Genomic DNA, 22,124 nt, shown 5'->3' with positions numbered 1-22,124 from the left:
ACATCTCACCAAAGACTGTTAACGTAAATCTTCATGTTTTTCTTAGCCAAAATAATAATAAAGAACATGGAGCATAGCCAGAGCACAATAAGAACCATGACTCATGTAATCACTAGGAGGTTATTAAAACAGAATCCTCCTCCCCTCCTTTATAATTATCTCCCTTTCCTGGTCTTTACAGCACCCTTGAGTTAAAAGGTGTTTTTCAGAGCAATATGGGAGCTGTCATTATTGATTTGCATTTGTGGAACAATCTCCGGGACTTTTATTCTTGCTGAATTTCTCAGTGAATTACTGACCTATAAAATCATGTACCAAAGGGTAAAAAAATACTATACGGCTGGGAGGTTCTTTTCGTGTAGCTTTGAGGGAAACATTGAAAATGCACAAACCATTTAACCTGTTGGTGCCGGGAGCACGGCCCCAGCACAGTGATTGTCCGGCTAACGGAAACCGTCCGATCATGTGACCGCCGTGACAGCCAATCACGGTCAGCATCACCCCCCCCCCCCAAATATGCTTCATTTTAGTTTGGAGAAAATGGCCATTTGAGGTAATTATAGCAGCAGCACATATTGCTATATAAAGTAAGAACAGGTCCACTTAACTGGCAAAAATCTGGCCAGTAGTTCACTAAGGCTGTCCCTGTTCTTAATGAAGCAAGACTGCCCTTCTGCTGGCCAACTTCTACTGAACTCTCATTAGTAATTAGGAGACTGCACATTATATAGTGGTGTAAAGGATTCACCTTTTTACAAAAGAAAAATCAATGCACATTTTTTGTTTCTGGAGCCTCTAAAGCATTGTACCAGCAGATCGCTGGTGTCATTCAGGTCTCCTGTAGACCTGCCGTCAGTGTATCTGTGCGCCCCTACATCGTACGGGCAAGCAAATACAATCTGACAGGAAGACTCAATGAACCATTGCGGCGATCCCCTTTACATCGGCGTGAAGGGGTCAAAAAAGGTTTTATCAACATAAAATTTAAAAAATGGCTAAATTAACTTACTGCACAAATCAATATACCCCCCCCCCCCCACAAATAAATATAAGCACAAACATAATAGCCTTCAAACAACAATTTTCTTTCCTTCTCTTGTGGCTACAACTGCAAATGACATGGTCATTCCAGGCATAAGGGTGCATGTGACCTTTTCCTATGATGACCTTTCACATGATAAAGGATTGAGTGTATTAAAAAACAAAGTTTGTAGATTAGCCACTAGAGGGAGCTCTTAGTGGCTCAGTGAGATGAATTTGCTCCAGATAAATGGGAAAATGGTGTTTATTGCAAAAAATGGGGGCAGCTATTGCTGACCTCCTTTTAGAATTACTAGCTACATGATAGCCCCTGGAATCTATGAATTCTGAATCACTTATTTGAAGCAAGCATGCAGATTATGATGTCGGAGGTTGTCAGAAGCTATTGGATTAGCATGACATATTTTAAGTCATAAATAACTGGTATATATTATTTTAGAACAGGTTGAAAGGCATATACCAAACAGGAAGTGCACTGTTTTTAGTCGGTCATTTGACTCAAAGACAAACACTTTCAGAAGAAGCAGTAAAGCACAACTCTAGTATGGCAACGATAAACAAATATAAAACTATAAAAAGAAAATGACAAATTTTGGGTTGCCCCCAGAAAAATTAACAAAGGGGAAATCTTCTAATGGGACCTCAGGGGGGGGGGGGGGGGGCTTTAAAGGAATGGTCTTAATTGGCTATGGGACAGGAAGTGAAGGTGAATCTCCCTAATGGGACACAGATGACAAAAAAAGAGTTATAACTTTCCCTTACGCTATTTAAATTGGAAAAAAAAAATCCCTTCAGTTCTGCTTTATCCTGTTTTCTTGTACATATATATTTAAGATATTATTTATATGATTATACATTCTCTGCAAAAACATTTCTTTCCCAAAAAGGAACCCATGTTCATCCAATGGAAGGCTAGGAAAGGCAAAGGTACATGTATAATAAAGTGAGACATTTTGCCAAACATTTCCTGAAGTTTTACCTTTTCCAAGTTAATAAATTGCAGGACTTTCATTTATTCAAAGCAACACACTAACACAAGTTTGCTGTGTAAAGCTTTAGTAAACACCATTATCTCCTATAAAAGATGTTTGCAAATTTTAATGAAAAACGTACAATGGTGACAAATGAAGAATAGGGAATCAGCTCTAGTTTTACTAACTTTTGGCAAATTACAAAAAAAAACTTGTTGTCCATGTATTAACACAAAATCCTGCAGTATTAGCATCCACATACATCTTTTCTTTAAAGTGGGGCATGTTTTTAACATTTTGAAACTGCTTCATTTTAACATTCTAGAAAGACATCTCCATCATTTGAAGTATATGGGAACCAACATTTAGTACTGCCTCCTTTTTGCACCAATTGAATGAACAGATTTTCTTTTATAAGCAAAAAAATAGAAAAATGGAGCTGCCTCCTTTTTGCTGCAAACCCTTCAATTTTTATTTAACTAAATTACATTGTAAAAATGCATTGTACAGGCATACCCCACTTTTAAATACACAATTGGGTGTATTTACTAAAGCTGGAAAGTGCATAGAAACCAGTGAGCTTCCAGGTGTTATTACCAAAGCTTAATTGAACAGTCTGGGGTTAGAAGCTCATTGGTTTCTATGCAGAAGTGAGCCTGATTTTCAATTCCAGCTTTAGTAAATAAACCCCATTGTGTACTTAAAAGTGGGGTATGCTTGTATTGATTATATTCAACTATAGAAAACTATATGGTACATTTGCCAACCTTCAAAAAGCCATCATTACATATAATTCTTTAACACTTTTAAATTACCAAGATATTTACCAGTTTGAATCAATTCATTCAAAATGCATGTACAGTATTTTACTTTTTCAACTAATACTTTGTAGATAATAGCAAGCTGTAACAGCCACTGGCTGTTTTCATCTGTCTAGTACCCTATCCGTGTGATCTCTGCTCTTCTATCAGATGTTTTATGTATCGAAAATTAAGGATAATGTAGCAGGAGGTATAAACATGTAGGATATACAGTATTTGATAACATAAGATGTATTCCTACTAGAGACGAATAATAAAATAATTGGCAGATTGATGGAATATAAGTGATATTTAAGCATAGAGAGATCATAGTCAGAGCATCTAAAAGATGGGCCTCGCTGTGTTAATTGCAAGGTGTTCGCAGTAAGGCAGTGCAGAGGCAATGCAAATGTACAAAGGACAATAACCCACCGCCACCAATCAGAAATGATATCCTAAACAAATTAGTGGCAACAATCTTGGGGTCCAGATCTTAAGGCCGGTAGAAATGTTGGGGTTAGAATTCATACAACCTGTGTCATCAGGACCTAAGTAGATTACTTCCATTAATAGGTGCTATCCCAATGTAGAAGTTTTGTTCTTACTTATAAGGGAAGTGATGTCACTGATTTCCTTCACTGCCACATTGCTCTACAGTGAACTGTCAAGTGGTCCTTTGAATTTTCCAATTATTTTGCTCATTTCTCATGGTCACTATGGGTTACTGAATGTTGAACATTGTACAATATTGCACTCTACATAGTTTTGTGATATACTTAAAAGCAAACTTCCAATGCAACAGATATTTTATAAGAAATATAAGTTGTTTAAGTATAGAAAAAAAATAATGCCAAAAGACCCCTTGAACAACAGTACTGATAAAATTGTACAAATATATAAATAAAAATGTTTTTTCTTTTACAGTACAGAGACCATGTTGAGCTCATCAACTAAAAGATGATAACATCCTTATTAAACCACATATATATATATATATATATATATATATATATATATATATATATATATATATATATATATATATATATATATATATATATATATATATATATTAGTTATTAGAAACCTCTTGGATAGCCAGAATCTCAGGCCTACTTTGCTCCATTAGTAAAATGGTCTTGACAAGAAATGTAAATAAGTAGTGGATGACTCAGCCCAACAAAATCCACACAGCGCAAAAAATTCATAATACAGATCTATCAAAGATACACATTATATAATCACATACAACAGTTACCTTATAGCATTAAAACTAGCATAACATTAGAATCATAGTAATAAAAAAAAACTGCAGGATTACCTTGGAGGTGATACCCATGTTGTAGCTGTCCATCCCATATGAGACCTGTTGATACATAGAAAAATAATGATTATGAAGGACAAATGATCTTTAGCACAAACCAAGTATAAACACTAATTTACACTTAAAGTGTTACTAAAGTCATTTAAAAAATAAAATAAAATTACAAACATGTTATACTCACCTTCTCTGTGCAATGGTATTGCATAGAGCGACCCTGGTCCTCATTTTCTTGGATCACCCGCCGGTTATATTGACTCCTCCCCTTCTTGGTGTGTCCCCATAGCAAGCTTTTAGCTATGGAAGTACATGGTGTCAGCTTGCTCCTGAGCTGTGTGTGTATGGAGTCGTTTCCATAGACACACACAGCAGGACTTAGCTCCGCTTCCATTTCCTCCTCACTGCATTTGATTGACAGCAGCAAAGTGCTCCTCCTGCTGTTCGAGTCGCTGTGTAAAGAGGAAGAGAAGGGAAAAGAGATGCAGCCATGCACAGTGTCTTATCTCTTCTCCCCTCAGTTCCCCTTAACACAATGAAGGGGAGGACAGAGAAATCTAAAACATTGTTTATCTCAACCTCTTGGTGCAGAGCGCACGCGGCCTCTCGGCAGCTGAGCCTTGGCACCAAGTGGCCACTTATTTGCGTGCATTAGAGCTTGACAGTGCTGTGCAAAGAGTGCGTGCCTTGCACGCTCCCGCCACAGTAACTGGTGGCTCATGGAAAGTTCTCGATCACTGTTTGTCATCAGGAATTTTCCGATTATGTGACCATCGTGATTTGCTGTCACAGCGATCATGTGGACATATGCCCCACCCTGCCTCCGGGCAAAGCAAACCCCTTAAAGGGCAAAGGGGTTAATGCAAGGAATGCATTATGGTAAAAAAACATTTTTAGCTTTAGTATCACTTTAACCACTTGCGGACTGCCCGCCGGCGGCAGAATGGCACTCCTGCCCAAATCGCTGTAGCCATATGGTGGGTGTTTTAAGGAGTATAGGGGACACGTGCACACCACCGGAGTAGCTGATGCGTGTGTCTGCAATGTCCGCCGGGCACACACGATTGCTCCTGACAGAGCAAAAACGGGGATTTGGATGTGTCTGTTGTTCCTAGTATATAGGAACAACGATCGATCTCCTCCCCAAGTCAGTCCCATCCCCGACAGTTAGGACACATCGCGAGGGAACATATTTAACCCCTTGATTGCCCCCTAGTATTTACCCCTTTCCTGCCAGGGACTTTTATACAGTAATTAGTGAATTTTTATAGCACTGATCGCTGTATAAATGTCAATGGTCCCAAAAAAAAATCAAAAGTGTCTGATCTGTCCGCTGCAATGTTGCAGTCCCATTAAAAATAGCAGATCGCTGCCATTACTAGTAAAAAAAAAAAAAGCCATAAATATTTTCCACATTTTGTAGACGCTATAACTTTTGTGCAAACCAATCAATATATGCTTATTGTGCTTTTTTTTACCAAAAATATGTAGAAGAATACATATTGGCCTAAACTGATGAAGACATTTTTATTGTTTTTTAAATTTTGGGATGTTTATTATAGCAAAAAGTAAAAATATTGTGTTTTTTTGTCAAAATTGTTGCTTTTGTTTATAGCGCAAAAAGTAAAAACCACAGAGGTGATCAAATACCACCAAAAGAAAGCTCTATTTGCGGGGAAATAAAAGAACATAACAAGAAACCAAGAACAAAAATGGCTTGGTTCAGGAAGGGGATAAATCCTTTTGGGGCTGAAGTGGTTAATAACCACTGTTGCTCTGCTATTTACCTTTAGCAGTCATATTTCAAGTTTTTGCATGCTAGGGGGGCCTAGGGAACGCTAGTGTTGAATTATACAGCCTGGGCAGAATATCCATAGTTTTATAAGGACAGGTATAGGCTAGCAGAGCCTCTTGGTTGCATGATGGTGGCAAATTAGAGAGTAACTTGTAGTCATTGGCAGAGGATCTCAAAATCAGGTATCAAAGGTAAGATAGATGTAAGCCCTTGTACACATGGTTGGACATTCCGATGGAAAATGTCCGATCGGACCGTGTTGTCGGATAATCCGACAGTGTGTGGGCTCCATCAGACTTTTTCCGTAATGTCTGACCAACAAAGTTTGAAAGCTGGATATAACATTTTCCGACAACATGATCTGATCGGACTTTGTCCGATCGCTTGCAGAGAATTCCGATCGGACAAAGTGCCACGCATGCTCAGATCAAATTACGAGACCAAAGCTATTGGCTACTAGTCTGAACGTAGTCCCATCGTAACGAACAAACGTCATCACGTTCCGAACGATCGGACTTTCCGACAACTTTGTCCGACCGTGTGTATGCAACACCAGTTTCGGACAAAATCCGTCTGAAAAAATCAGACGAATTTTGTGGTCGGAAAGTCCGACTGTGTGTACAAGGGCTAAGATGCAAGATAGATGTAAGATCAAAGAATTATAAATGCGGTCAGCAACAAAGATTATTCTGAAACCAGCTGGGGCTAGCAAAGTCTATGATGAAAAATTTGAAAATAGAACACATTGCTCTTAAAAAGAATGCGTTATCAATCAGAACAATGTTTGGCTGTGCTTCTCCAGGTGAATGGCATCTAAAGGCATTAAAGGAATATTGGTGTACACACCCGAGCAAAGTAGGGAGAACTAGATTTTGGAACTCAGCTAGACCTAGAATAAGGAAAAGCAGGTAATCCATGGGAGAGTACAGTAGAATGGAGATGCCAGAAAAATGCAAGGACTGACCTAAAGCTAATTAAACAACATCTGTCAGTGCCACAGGCAGCCAAATGTGACCATACAGCAGATAACTCCAACCTCACAGCTGGATGATCATAAGACAGGAAATTACCTGCCAATTGCACATCATTATACCTGCGGAAATCAATAGTATTTTGGTGTCTTTCTGACGTAAATTTTTTTTAACTTAGCTCAACAATGTTTTCTTGTGGCTTATTAAAATAATCATGTTTTATACACAGGCAGAAGTATAACTTTTAGACAAGCTTTCTTTTTGTGCCATGAGAAGTGTTTTCTTTTGTGATAGTTAATTATGGTATTAGCCAATAATCTGCTCTGTGAAAGAGAAACAAAGTAGAACTGTATTACAATGAGATTGCTGCAATTAACAGACTTGATGACTTCACAGCTTACTTTAAAACATAAATGTCTAAACTAATTCCCCTAAAGAAACCAATGATATTTCAGACGTCACTTATTTATTTTAAGGAACAATTTAGCAAATACAGTCTTCATTTTTTCTATTAACTTATCTTACACAAGGAGTTGATTTACTAAAAACCCAGTGGCGGCTGGTACTAAAAAAATTTTTTTGGGGGGGGGGTGGCAAATAAACTACCCGACCCTATGTCATTCGGTCGCTCGGTAAACAACCCCCCGTCGCTCGCCCATCCACCCACCAGCCCCGCACTTACCCCATTCAGGTCACAGGCAGCTTTGGCGGTTTCCCCCTGTGTCTCCTCTTCGGGGGCCTCCCCTCTGCTTCTGCTCCCAGCCAATACGGTCACTTCTCCTCTTGGCCAATCAGGTCTTAAGACCCACGTCCTGATTGGCTTGGGGGAGAAGCAGGAAGACAATAGTGAATATTAATTCGCTATTGTGACACAACTGGGTGGGCTCGAGGTGCAAAGCTATGTACCCAGAGCCCACCCTTTTTTAAACCAATTAGAACCTCAGGCTTTAATGATGTGCTTCAAAAAACAAATCCATTGTAATCTATGCGTCCAGCACCCTGAATGAAGATTAGGGGCCAGGCGCATTGGATTAGGGGGGCGGCGCCCCTGCGCCTATAATGGAGTGGCTGCCACTGCTAAAACTGCAGAGTGCAAAATCTGGTACAGCTGTGCATGGTAGCCAATCAGTTTCTAACTTCAGCTTGTTCAATTAAAGTTTGTCAACCCTAACCTTGTAAAACAACCCATTCAGTTTGCAATAGAAAGGAAAGGCAAAACATTTGTGTATAGATGTAAAAAATTATTATAAACAATTTTTTGCCTTTTTTATAAGTGATCACATACCCCCTAAGCTCATGTAGCTGATAACAGAGAGATGGGGAGGAGAAATAGCAACACACTGGACTTTCCAGTGAATGGGTGCATGGGGTGTGTGTGTGTGGGGGGGGGGGGGGGTGTCAAGACAAGTCTGATCATTAGAGGAGAGCACACTGAGTTCTCATCATAGCCTGAGAGCTGGCCATGGTGTGTTCTCCAGCTTAGTCTGCTCAGTTTTTAATTGGAAATCAGAGGGACTGGCAGGATCACTAGGTATTTCACACCAAGGGTGCAATACAAAGAGAGCAGGATACTTTTTTCATGCACATATATGGTACAGCAGACACAAATTAGAAATATAAAATCTTGGGTTTACATACTCTTTAACCACTTGCCTGCTGGGCACTTACACCCCTTCCTGCCCAAGCCATTTTTCAGCTCTCAGCACTGTCGCATTTTGAATGACAATTGCGTGGTCGTGCTACACTGTACCCAAACAAATTTTTTATCATTTTCTTCACACAAATAGGGCTTTCTTTGGTAGTATCTAATCACTGCTGGGTTTTTTATTTTTTACCAAAAAAAAAGACCAAACATTTTGAAACAAAAAGTTTTCTACTTTTTTTCTGTCAGCAAATTTTGTATCTAAGTAATTTTTTGCCTTCACTGATGTGCTCTGATGAGCCGGCACTGATAGGCTGAACTGGTGGGCATTGATAAGGCGGCACTTATGGGAACTGATGAGGTGGCACTTATGAGCACTGATGAGGTGGCACTGATGAGGAGGCACTAATATGCCATACTTATGGGCACTGATAGGTGGCACTGATATGTGGCTCTGATGAACACTGATATGCGGCACTGATGGGCGCTGTTAGGTGGCACTGATGGGCATTAATAGGCAGCACTGGTGGGCACTGATAGGTGGCACGGATAGGTGGCATTGATAAGCAGTACTGATAGGCATTGATGGGTTGTACTGATGGCCGTTGATCGACAGCAGTGATGGGCACTGATTGCCAGCACTGACTGGCATCGCTAATGGGCACTGATTTATGGCATTTTTGGGCAGTGGTGAGCACTGATTGCTGTCACTGGTGGGCACTGATTGCTGGCATTGGTGGGCAATAGTGGGCACTAAATAGTGGCACTATATTGCTATATTGTAATCAGGGCACTGATGATCAGTGCCTTGATTACATTCCTAGATGTCCCCCTGCGTGGAGATGCTGCTGATTATCGGCATCTCCAAGTTTACATGTGACCAGCTGTTATTGGACACAGCCGATCACATGGTTAATGAGCCGTAGATGCAGTTCTTTACAGAGATTGGGGTCAAACTGTGTCCTAGCAACACAGCGAGCACCCCAGAGGGTCACGCGACCGTTCTGGGCCATTCTGGGACGTCGTCATATGACGGTGTCCCAGAATGAGAGCTGCACCGCTTTGCCATCATTTAAAGGTGGGTGGGCGGCAAGCAGTTAAGCTTTGACAAAAAAAAAAAAAAAACAGAAGCTGATTGGTTTCTATGCAGAGCTGCACCAGAGTTCATATTCTCCATTTCTAGTAAATTAACTTGAAAGGTTGTGGTGACAGAGTGGTATTTCAATACAAAGAACGTATGCAACATGGGGTCAGACACCCATGTGCTAGAGGCCTCAAACAATATAAATATGGAAACAGTAACAATAACCACAACAGACAATCTGTTTGGCTTTACCATAAAAAAATTAAACAGAGCAAGAGAAATGCAGTAAAACCTTGGATTGCAAGCATAATTCATTCCGTAAACATGCTTGTAATCCAAAGCACTTTTATATCAAATTTCCCCATAAGAAATAATGGAAACTCAGATGATTAATATAAGGTATAGGGTAACTTTTTTATTTATGCTTTACTTTTATTTTATGAGTAACAAAGCCTGGGCTATGTGTACGTAACAAACTACTGATAACGTGATAATTAGTAGCGTGACAAAAAAAAGATATTACTCAAGTCTGACCAGAAGGTCTGTCTCAAGTTTCTATACAAGCATCAATTGTCTGTTCCAACTTGTGACACCAACCGCATGGTGAGGTAATGCTGGTTGAGAATGGTTTTGCTGAACTCTTGACATATTTGGGGTCAGTCAGCAGACACTGATGTGCAAGCGTAACGAGCTAGGACAAAATTACTAACCTTTGGTCTATATTTCTTAACAAGGACTATTGTTTGAGGAAGTATAATGCTGACGTATGTTTATGTGTAATGACTTCTACGGGGCAGGGTCTTTTTCTTGTACTGTATAAAAGGCTATGTGTGAGTTAATAAATTTCGCAGTCATTATTCACGTACAATCGTGTATGTGTGGTGTCTGTCCACCGGTGATCGGGACCTCCGCTCCTCCATCCTAGCCTAGGCTACCAGGGGTTACTTACAGAAGACGAGCAACCTAACAGTTTTGGTACCAGAAGTGGGGTTCGTCTTGCGACAGGTAAGTCACTTTACTCTTTTTACCTGATTGGTGAATGGTGTAAACACTTACTCTGTCCGGGCGGCCGCTACGAACTTAGTTTAAATTTAAAAGAAGTAACTGTGCCTTCGCGGCGGACTAGGCTGGTCCCTCGGAAGGTTAAAAGGGCTCGCAAGGAATTTATAGGTTTAGGGGAGTCCGACTAGGTTGGTCTGACTATAAACTATTGGTGATAGTATTTTTAACACGGGAAGTAGTAGATTACGCCCGTGACAAAGGGATTGGTGGAGTGGACGCCCATTTGAAATTTTTTTTTTTTTAAAAGTGCACTATAAATTGATAAATGTATTGCAATACGGTTATTTCATGTCTTAAAGTATATTAAGAATATGTCTGTTTCTCTCTAGGTACGTGTGTAAGTATATAGAGTATAAGTTTTAATATAGAGTATAAGGAAAATAATTGTTGTTGTTTAAATGAGTGCAGAGTATGAGGAGCCCTCTTGTAGTGACATAGCATCCGCCTGCCCCCATTGCACGTTAGGTCTACTCTTCCTAAGAATAGATGACAAGTGGATTTTACTGACCACCAGACCAGGGGGGTTCTCTTGCAGACTTGGTGTAAGAGGGGTATATCCCGCCACCAGGAAAGATTTACCCTTCATCGTATATTAAGGGTAAATCTTCATAGTTTTATATAAGTCCATCTTCCCCAAAAAAGATCAGGGATCCTACTCCCAGACCAGAGACCGGATTGTTGGACAAACCAGGTGTTATCACCTGTGTCCTGCCACTAGACACACACTGCCCAGACTACTAGATGGGGAATTCTGCAGCAACCCAAGCCATGGCCACCCCATCACCCTATGAATTTGTCAGTAATATGATCCCTGGCCCCCAGGTAGAACCATTTTGGACACAAGTCCGGGAAAGGTGTCACCAATTGGGAATCCATGACCCAGGACCCCAAGGTCCTTGTTCAGAGGAAGACTGGCAAGAAGTCAGTAAAATTTGTCAGGTACATAAGCATTCTTATCCTCCCTGCAAAGGGGCTGACCCACAATACATGAAGGATTGTTTCTGTGCATGGAACAAATGCCTTGGAAAATATAGGCAATTGTGGACAGCAAGGACATTGGAAATCCCAGTGCCCTTATAGGACTGGACAGATTAGAGCAAGAGGCAGAGGCAGGGGATTTAACCCCCAGACCCGCCCACAGTATCCCCGTTATCTGCCATACCAGAACCCTCGTCAACCACTACCCCAATATCCTACACAGCCACAAATAATGCACCGAGGGAAACTCTGTTGGTATTAATGGGACACCTGTCACCCATCCCATCACTCCACCACTGACTGTAGCCACTCCAGAAGGACAGAAATTATGTACCCAAACTTTTGCCGTCTTGTCCTCATGCCCTGTGCCCCTTATGGGACGGGACCTCTTGGCACAACTGTGTATTACCATTAAGTTTAATAGAGCAGGTTCCCTTACCGCTAGTTCACCATTATGTGACTTACATGGCCCTAAGCGACATGCACACAGAGGCTTCTTTATGCTACTCCCCGCCTCTCTCGAAACACATGCTATCTGGGCGGAAAACAAAGGTAGCGTAGGTTTCATTAACTGTACGCCTTACTCGCCTCAGATGCGCCCTGACGCAGAAGCACAATATCACAAACAATACCCCCTGCCCCCCGAAAAGACCCAAGGCATTGCCCCCCAGATCAATGACTACATATCTAAAGGCATCCTAAAACCAATCATTAGCCCCTGGAACACACCCATTTACCCTGTAAAGAAGGCCAGTGGCGAGTGGAGACTCGTCCAAGACCTCAGAGCAGTAAACAAACAAGTGATTCCCCTCCCACCCCTAGTCTCAGACATCACTTTTATTTTCTCATGCATACCGGCAGACTCTCTATGCTACACAGTAATTGATTTAGCGAATGCTTTCTTTAGCATTCCCATTGCAGAGGAAGCCCAACCTATGTTTGCTTTCTCCTGGGCCGGGGGCCAACTAACCTGGCAAGGGTATGTAGACAGTCCAGCCGCCTTCTCAATGGTGCTCAATGAGACTGTCAAGTCTTGGACATCTGAGCGAGGGTCGGTACTAATACAGTATGTGGACGACCTGCTCCTGTGCAGTCGAACTGCTGAAGATTGTGCGGTCGATTCAACATCACTGTTACAACACCTAGCTCACGCCGGGCATCTAGCCTCAAGGAAGAAAATACAATGGTGCCAGCCACAGGTAGAATACCTAGGGTGCATTCTAAAGGAAGGGACAAGGCTAGTGTCCCCCAAACGTGCCACAGCCCTTCGAGCTCTCAGTCCCCCAAAAGACAAAGCCGCCCTACTCTCGTTCTTGGGTGCAATGGTATATTGCCGCCAATGGATTCCTGACTGTTCTCATTATGATAGTATCCTAAGAGAGGCTACTGGCTCGACAGCCCCTAAATTAATAGATTGGACTGAAGACAGACTACAAGCTTTTCAAGCTCTATTAAACAGTCTGTCATGTGCAAACGCCCTGGGATTGGTAGACTATGGTAAAGCTTTTCAGCTGTACTGTGTAGTTTCAGGGAAATCTTTTGCCGCGGTTCTCACACAACAACATGGAACAGGATACCGCCTGGTTTCTTACCTATCCAAGAAACTCCCTGTCCAGGTTCAAGGCATGCCGTCATGTCTCCAGAATTTAGCAGCCTGTGCTATGGCAGTACAGGACGCTAACAAAATGATCTTGGGCCACCCAATGACACTTTTCACCACCCATTCTGTCACCCACCTCATACAGAACATGAACACATGACCTCACAAAGGCTCAGCGGTTATGAGATTACCCTTATGAACACTGACAATCTATCTCTTAAATATGTTCCCGTTAGCAACCCTGCTGTCCGCCTCCTGCACTCCATGCTGCGTCTACCACAAGACCCAGACCAGCTTCATGACTGTGTGGAAAAAGTGGAATCCATCACATCCCCTAGACCTGATCTCACGGATACACCTATTATAGATGCGGAAGATGTTTTCGTTGACGGTAGTTGCTCCCGCCCCTCTGATTCCACTTTCCTAACAGGTTATGCGATAGTCCAATTACCAGACAAGGTGCTAGAAGCCAAGCCGCTACCTCCCTCTTCAGCCCAAGTAGCAGAATTGGAAGCTCTCACCAGAGCCTGCATTCTATTCACTGATAAAAAGGTGAACATTTACACTGACAGTAGATATGCTTTCGGATTGGTGCATGACTTTGGTGTGATATGGGCTAATAGAGGTTTCAAAACCGCAGACAATAGACTAATTGCCAATTCAACACATATTATGGCTCTTCTCCAGGCCATCCTTCTCCCAAAGGAAGTGGCTATTATCAAGGTAAAAGCCCATTCCTCGGATAACAGTAAAATATCCAAGGGTAACGCCCTAGCCGATAGGACTGCAAAGCAGGCTGCCGCCTCCTCCCCTAACCCCCCTGCCCCCACAACAGTTTTCTTTAAAGAGCATTTCACTTCATCTAACTTCAAAACAATTGTAGCACAAATACAAACAATGGCCACAGACCAGGACGTTCGTTTCTGGGTCGCTGCAGGATTGACCAAAGACCCCGAGGGTCTTTGGACAAAAGAGGGGAAGGTATTGGGAGTACCTGAAGCAAGTTGCATTCTCATACTCTCATGCCTCCATGGCCCAGGACACATAGGAGCTGCCCCTTTAACCAACCTGTATAACAAATCCTAACTTAACAAATCCTAACTCTGACATTAACATTTATTCCCAACAGGAAGTGTACGTGAAAAATCTGGTAAGTATGCTCCACGAAATAAATGAACAAGTTTCTGTCACCTTTTTCCCTCTTCCCACAGAACCAACGCATCCCTTCATCCCTGGGGATAAAGTGCTGATCAAACAATTAGCACAAAGAAAGAGTATTGGACCGGCTTTCTCAGGACCATGAAAGGTGGAGAAGGTATCCAGGACCGCAGTGTTAACAGACCTAGGAAACACCTGGATCCACGCCAGCCGTCTTAAAAAGTGTCCCCAGCTTCCCTCGACTCCAGAGCCCCTGGCAGTGACAGAGAGCAGCAACTCCCAAGAACAAGATCTACAAGAAGTTCAGAGAGGCATAGAACAAATTTCCCTGGAAGATCCCACACCCCCTCAAAAGGACAAAACAGAGCCAACAACTGCCGGGATGAGAAACGAAGAAGAAGAACAGAACTCTTAGATAACAAATAATCAGAACTTCAAAAAACAAAGATGCTTTCTCCATCAGTGTCAGGGAAGGCCTTGTGCCTCTTATGCTGTATTACCCTAGTAGTGTTCCTACCAACCTGGTTGATAGCTAACTGTATATACCACCCAGAAGATTTGGGACCATTAAAAGGGATTTGTGGGACTCCCTCCCCCAAGACAAATAACACACCCGCTGTTAGACACAAAAGAAGTGAACCTCCCCAAGAGTTCACTGATAAAATGTTGTTATTAAAATTTAAATACAGTTATGCCCAAAAATCAGGTTTTGATAAATGCTGGATATGTAGTAAGCTTCACCCTAGTACTGCTAGGATTCCTTTGATGGCCATACCTTTAAATTTCACCCTTCTCCTTAAAGGCACACCCACAATAGTTCTTACCGATGTTACAAGAAAAGCTTCTAACAAAACCCTCACTTTTCAGATCATAGGTAGAAGCCATTATCCAGATTGGTGTTTTAGGTTGGGAAATACTACCAAGGGAGCCGAAATTTGTAAGCAATCAAAGCTTAATATTTCAATGACAGCATTAAACGAGACCTTTTATAGAACTCAAGACACCACCTTAAAACACCACATTATACCAATTCTTAAATACCAGCACCACTTCCCCTATGGCTCAACTCTTATCAACTCTTACATTTTCTGGCTATTCCGACAAATTGTATAAAGTGTTCCTCAAGCGCCCCATAGCCTTGGGGAATAATACTTATATCTGTTGTGGGAAGCTTTGTCACCCTTGGATCCCCACAAAACCCCAGGGATGGTGTTATCTCGCAGCACTAGCCCCCATTATGGGTGTGTTGGGGGATAAAGAAGGGAGTCACCTTCTTGAAGCCAGTGTTCATCCCAGATATCCCCTTAAACATCGTAATAAGAGAAAGATATTCCTAGAAAAAGATATGGCATGGGCCTGGTTCCCATCCTGGACAGGATGGGGAATAGATTTAATGAAGAGACTGAATAATTATACTGGAATTATTGATGAGATCTTGGAAAAGAATTCCGACGATATCACTAAATTAAACATAGAAACTAGGGCAATAAGGAAACAGCTAGAACTACATGAACTGGCCATAGAAAGTATGAGTGCAGCACTCACAGGGCTTTGTGAAATTACGGAAGACTATGAGTGCTGTACCTGGATTCATAATACTAGCATTGAAATACCTGATTACTATAATATAATTGCACAACACAGAAAAGAAGTAAATAACTCCAAGACGAGGCTAGGAATATTGCAATAACATGGGACCCTCTAGCCAATTTTAGTCTTGGAAATATAACCTCTTGGTTAAAAAACACAGCCATGACTATTGTGATCATATTGTTTTTTATTTTATTTTTATACGCTTGCTATAGAATTGTAGGATGTCTTTGTTCTGCTAAGGGGACGGTATCAAATCAGGAGACCCTAAAGTTAACCGCCATTCCCAATAGTTCAAATATTTGGTATGAGAATCAGGAACATGAACCTTGATTAGGTTTTGACCATTCTGTATAGTACAGAATGGTCAAAGGGAGGATTATAAGGTATAGGGTAACTTTTTTATTTATGCTTTACTTTTATTTTATGAGTAACAAAGCCTGGGCTATGTGTACGTAACAAACTACTGATAACGTGATAATTAGTAGCGTGACAAAAAAAAGATATTACTCAAGTCTGACCAGAAGGTCTGTCTCAAGTTTCTATACAAGCATCAATTGTCTGTTCCAACTTGTGACACCAACCGCATGGTGAGGTAATGCTGGTTGAGAATGGTTTTGCTGAACTCTTGACATATTTGGGGTCAGTCAGCAGACACTGATGTGCAAGCGTAACGAGCTAGGACAAAATTACTAACCTTTGGTCTATATTTCTTAACAAGGACTATTGTTTGAGGAAGTATAATGCTGACGTATGTTTATGTGTAATGACTTCTACGGGGCAGGGTCTTTTTCTTGTACTGTATAAAAGGCTATGTGTGAGTTAATAAATTTCACAGTCATTATTCACGTACAATCGTGTATGTGTGGTGTCTGTCCACTGGTGATCGGGACCTCCGCTCCTCCATCCTAGCCTAGGCTACCAGGGGTTACTTACAGAAGACGAGCAACCTAACAATTAATTCCACAACCATTTATTCATAAGTCCTTCAGTTTATAGTCCATATAAAAAGATTATAGCAATGTGATAGGTTGTGTAACCATAAAATGTCCATCCACAATTGGCAGCCTCAACAAGGGGATTAGACGCAAATCCAGCAGGAACTACAGAGTATAAAAGAGAAGAGAGGCACCTCTAAGTGTATCAATATGGTTACATTTAATGAAGGTACAACATTTAGCAACTCACATGGTTGATGATTAAAAGAGGCACTTCTAAGTATGAAGGCATCTGGGGTAAAGCTCTCCATATAGACCATCCTCCTCACCACCGGCTCTCATAGCTGTCAGTCTGCAATCGTGACCAGGAAGACTAACCTGCAGTAGAGCGATCTGAGAGCGAGACTTGAGCCGCTCATGGATCGCAGAGTGGAAGGGATGACATTGATGGTGGTGTGGAGAATGGGACAATTTTCCCCCGGATGCTCGCATACTTAGATGTCCCTGTTTTAATCATCAGCCATGTGACCTGCTAAATGTTGTACCTTCATTAAATGTAACTATATTGCTACACTTAGAGGCGCCTCTCTTCTCTTTCAGTTGTGACATGACGCTACTTGTATATCAAGACATCGCTTGTACATCAAGTCAAAATTTATTAAAAAATTTTGCTTGCCTTGCAAAATGTTCTCAAACCAAGTTACTCTCAATCCAAGGTTTTACTGTATGAATGTAACTAGAATAATGAAAGACCTAGGGCCTTAGATTACTACACAGAAGCAAATTTTTTGCATAGTGCACTATAGCAAACCCTTGCCAAGGACAGACTGCGTCTAATGCCGTGTACACATGGTCAGACTTTCCTGCAGAAAAAGTCCAACGGAATCATTTCATCGGATATTCTGATCGCGCGTGTATGCTTCATCTGACTTAAAAAAAAAAAAAATTCTGACGGACCTAGAAACAGAACATGTTTTAAAACTGGCTATTGAACTTCCTTTTTCTAGTCCCGGTTGTATTTCATCACATTCTAAACGAACAGACTTTGGTATGATTGTGTGTAGGCAAGTCCGTTTCAGCGGAACTCCGTCGGAAAGACCATCAGAGTTTATTCTGATGGAAAAACCGGTCGTGTGTACGCGGCATAAGAAGTGAGTGACTTAAAAGGTGATTATTAAACAGGATCAGTGCCTATACCCCCATACCCTGCACACATATGCCATAGTCTTTGTACTCACAAAATACCCATAATTGTTGTGTTACAAGTGACAGCCTCACAAACACACATAAACCTCAGCACCAAGGATCTATTACATTTGCTTGTATGCACCCAAATAGTTTTCACTTTGTCTTAGCTTACCTTAAAGTATATTTCCACTTTTGTAGCCATATTGGAATGATGCCTAGTTAATTTTTTGTTACATGTTTCTATTTACATTGAAGGCCAAGCTTTTACTAGCACTTTTTGTTTACAAGTATAAATCAGTATTATTTGCTAGAAAATTACTTATATCCTGCAAACATTATATATTTTTTAGCAAAGACCCAAGGGAATAAAATGGTGATCTTGCAATTTCTATGTCACACGGTATTTATGTAGTGGTTTATAAAACACAATACATACCCTGATTTTTTTGTAAAATATGAAAGATGGTGTTTCACAGATTAAATAGATACCTAACATATTACTCTTTAAAATTGTGCACGCTCGTGGAATGGCCACAAACTATGGTACTTAAAAATCTCCATAGGCAATGCTTTAAAAATTTGTACAGGTTACCTGTTTAGAGTTACAGAGGAGGTTTAGCATGAGAATTATTGTTTTCTCTCTAAATTTTGCGGCAATACCACACATGTGCGGTTACCACACGTGTGCGGTGCGAACACCATTTCCATATGCGTGTGTGACTTAAGCACGCATTTGCATCTGCGCACGAGCATGGAGGCATGGTGGAACTTACATTTTTTTTCTTTCTTTTTTTTTTCTTTTTTTTACACTGTGCCTTAAATTATTTTATTAAATTTTTTAAGACTTTTACACTATTACAAGGAAGGTAAACATCCCTTGTAATAGAAATAAGGATGACAGGTCCTCTTTATGGAAAGATCTGGTGTAACAAAAGACTCCAAATCTTTCCTTTACCCTTAAAAGCATAATATCAAAAAGAAAATGTAAATATTTTGCTTTAAAAAAAAAATGTTTACTTCAACCCTAGACCCTAGACCGGAAGTGACAGCATGATGTTGCTCCGGAGAGAGAGAGAGCGAGAGCGAGAGAGATGTCCAGGTGTAAGATTACGTAAGTATGTAATGTGACATAATCACAGCCATCATGGTGCTGACTGAGCTTATTTGGTTTATATTATAATAAATGCTGTTATTTTATAATGCTACACTATAAGTCACTTTCTTTGCATTTATCCCTTCCTGAGCTTCATTTGTGGACTGCCTTGGTAATTTTGAAACCACCACTCCTGAGCCCTGGATTGCTCCATCCATTCATCCCAGAGTGATTACTCCCTTATGGTCTCTTATGGGGACTCTTTATCAGATGATGTATTATAACACTCTCAACATAATGGTACTTTTTAAAACCCATGTCTAAGGACCCTTTCTTTGGTCATGGCTGGCTATTAGTTGAACAAACCAAAATGTATTTTGTTTACATTTTTGTTCTCAAAATTGCCAATATTTGTACATATAGGGCTATCGTTTTATCAAGGACCTGAACTCTGGAAGCTGACTTAAAATTATTCTAAAGGTTATACTGTATATATATTTTTAAATAACAAACATGTCATACTTATCTACTCTGCGTAATGGTTTTGCACAGAAAAGCCCTGATCCTCCTCTTTTGGGGTCCTCTGCCACCGCTCCAGGCTTCTCCCCCCTGCCAAGTGCCCCCATAGTAATTTGCTTGCTATGGAAGCACTTGTGCAGGCTTGATCCTGAGCAGCCCTCTGTGTGTCCATTGCCCTGCCCCCACTCCCTCCTCCCTGCCTATGATTGACAGCAGCAGAAGCCAATGGCCGCCTTTGCTGCCTTTCTGTCCAGTGAGGAGAAACCACTACAAATGGATACAGTGCTGGATCAAAATCTGGCTCATATCTTGCTCTGCATTGTATCTCTGGGTCTTTGGCTACCATCTTGGTAGTAGCAGGACTTTGTTTCCTCATGTCAGAGTGGTCCCCTGATAACTGCTGGAAAAAACGAAGATAGGAAGCAGAAGCAGGGTGATAAATTCAGCACAGATTTCTCTCCACCAATGAAAACAGTGAGAAGCACAGGAACAACATGACCAAATTTAACTCCAAATCTGCAAGGCTAGCAGTATGAGGTAGCCTCTTACAAAGATATGAGCACACTCACATATCAGGATGTGCATTGGTATTTTTTCCAGAGAAAGCGAAGACATAAAGTAAATCTTTCAGGGTGCTGCTAAATCACTTCAGCGCCAGAAGATTTACCCCCCTTCTTAACCAGGCCATTTTTTGCAATGCGGCACTGCGCTACTTTAAATGACAATTGTGCGGTCTTGCAACGTTGTACCCAAATACAATTGATGTCTCTTTTTCCCACAAATAGAGCTTTATTTTGGTGATCACCTCTGCAGTTTTTATTTTTTGTGCTAGGAAGAAAAAAAACGACCTACAATTTTGAAAAAAATATATATTTTTTTATTTTCTGCTCTTAAAAACATCCAACAAAAAAATTTAAAAAATCAAATTTCTTCATCAATTAAGGCTAATATGTATTCTGCTTCATATGTTTGGTAAAAACGAATCCCAATAAGCATATATTGATTGGTTTGCGCAAAAGTTATAGCATCTACAAACTATAGGATTTTTTTTTTTACTAATAATGGGGGTGATTAGCGAATTAGGGGTATTGTGGTGGAAAAATCTAACACCTAACACTTTTGACACTTTTTTGGGGACCAGTGACACTAATATAGTGATCATTGCTAAAAATATACACTGTCACTGTACTGATGACACTGGCAGGGAAGGGGTTAACATCATGGGGCGATCAAAGGGTTAAATGTGTGCCTAGGGAGTGTTTACTAACCGTGGGGGAGGTGCTTTTACTAGTCAAAAGACTTTACAGCTGACTGACTACACATCTCTGCTTCATCTACCAAGGTCGCAACAATTGCCATTTTTCAAGCAATTGGCCATTATGCCGCGTACACACGACCAGGCTTTTCTACGGACTAGGTCCGACGGTCTTCCCGACGGACTTTCGGCAGAGGTCCGACAGACTTTCTGGCCACACACAAGCACACCAAAGTCCGATGGACTCGAACATGATGCCGTACGACTGGACTAGAATAAGGAAATTCATAGCCAGTAGCCAATAGCTGCCCTAACGTCGGTTTTCGTCCGTTGCACTAGCATATAGATGAACAGATTTTTCGACCGGACTCTAGTCTGTCGGAAAGATTTGAAATATGTTTTATTTCTAGGTCCATCGGACTTTTGTGAATTTTTTTTGCTGGAACCCACACACGATCGAATTGTCCGACTGATTCCGGTCCACCGGACCTAGTCTGTCGGAAAGTCAGATTGTGTATACGCAGCATAAGGATGAAAACTTCAGGGTTTTATTGCATATAAACTGCAGGTTGGACACAGCTCCATCGCATAATATGAGAACCCTGCTTGGATTGGATATACCCTCTATGTTGGATAATACCTTGGTAGTTAAAAATCCCCTCCTAATGACTACAAGCAGCCTCTGGGAGTATGGGTGGATCTAGGGCTGTCTTTGGGCGATGTTCCCGGCCTGGCCTGGACAGATGCCTCATTCCCAGTACTTGAGTGTTTTTCTTCAGCTGCTGGTGAAATAATTTTATGTTTGGGAACTACAGCACTTGGAGTTTGCAAATTGCAAGGTCTCTGAGGAACATCTGCACTTTACGGTGCTATTGAAACACGTCGGACATTCATTTGCGAGCTCCCTCCTTTTCTTCCACTGGTTTTCCCCTTACACATGTTTTTTATCATCAATGTTATGTATTTCATGTTTACAATTGATTGATTGTTAATACATTTTGTAATTTTTTACTACTACTGCCTTGCTTCCATTCAAAGTCCCACTCTTTGAGGAATCTTGCTCTTTTCACTTGGGGGTGTACTCACTTTTGTTGCCAGCGGTTTAGACATTAACGGCTGTG

General features: G+C 41.1%; 1 long non-coding RNA gene across 1 annotated transcript; it reads left to right on the top strand.

Moving 5' to 3' along the window:
• Window positions 1–10,034: 10,034 nt before the first annotated feature.
• LOC143975369 (uncharacterized) lies at window positions 10,035–16,858 on the top strand. The gene is made up of 2 exons (XR_013272363.1): window positions 10,035–10,627; window positions 14,474–16,858. It is a non-coding gene; the product is annotated as an uncharacterized LOC143975369 (long non-coding RNA).
• The last annotated feature ends 5,266 nt before the right edge of the window (window positions 16,859–22,124 follow it).

The sequence above is a fragment of the Lithobates pipiens genome, unplaced genomic scaffold (genome assembly GCF_037356315.1).
Source record: "Lithobates pipiens isolate NorthernLeopardFrog02 unplaced genomic scaffold, aLitPip1_a1.2 Scaffold_13, whole genome shotgun sequence".
Lineage (NCBI taxonomy): Eukaryota > Metazoa > Chordata > Amphibia > Anura > Ranidae > Lithobates > Lithobates pipiens.
The sequence above is the reverse complement of the archived record's forward strand: the minus strand, read 5'-3'. Positions and strand labels throughout refer to the sequence as shown.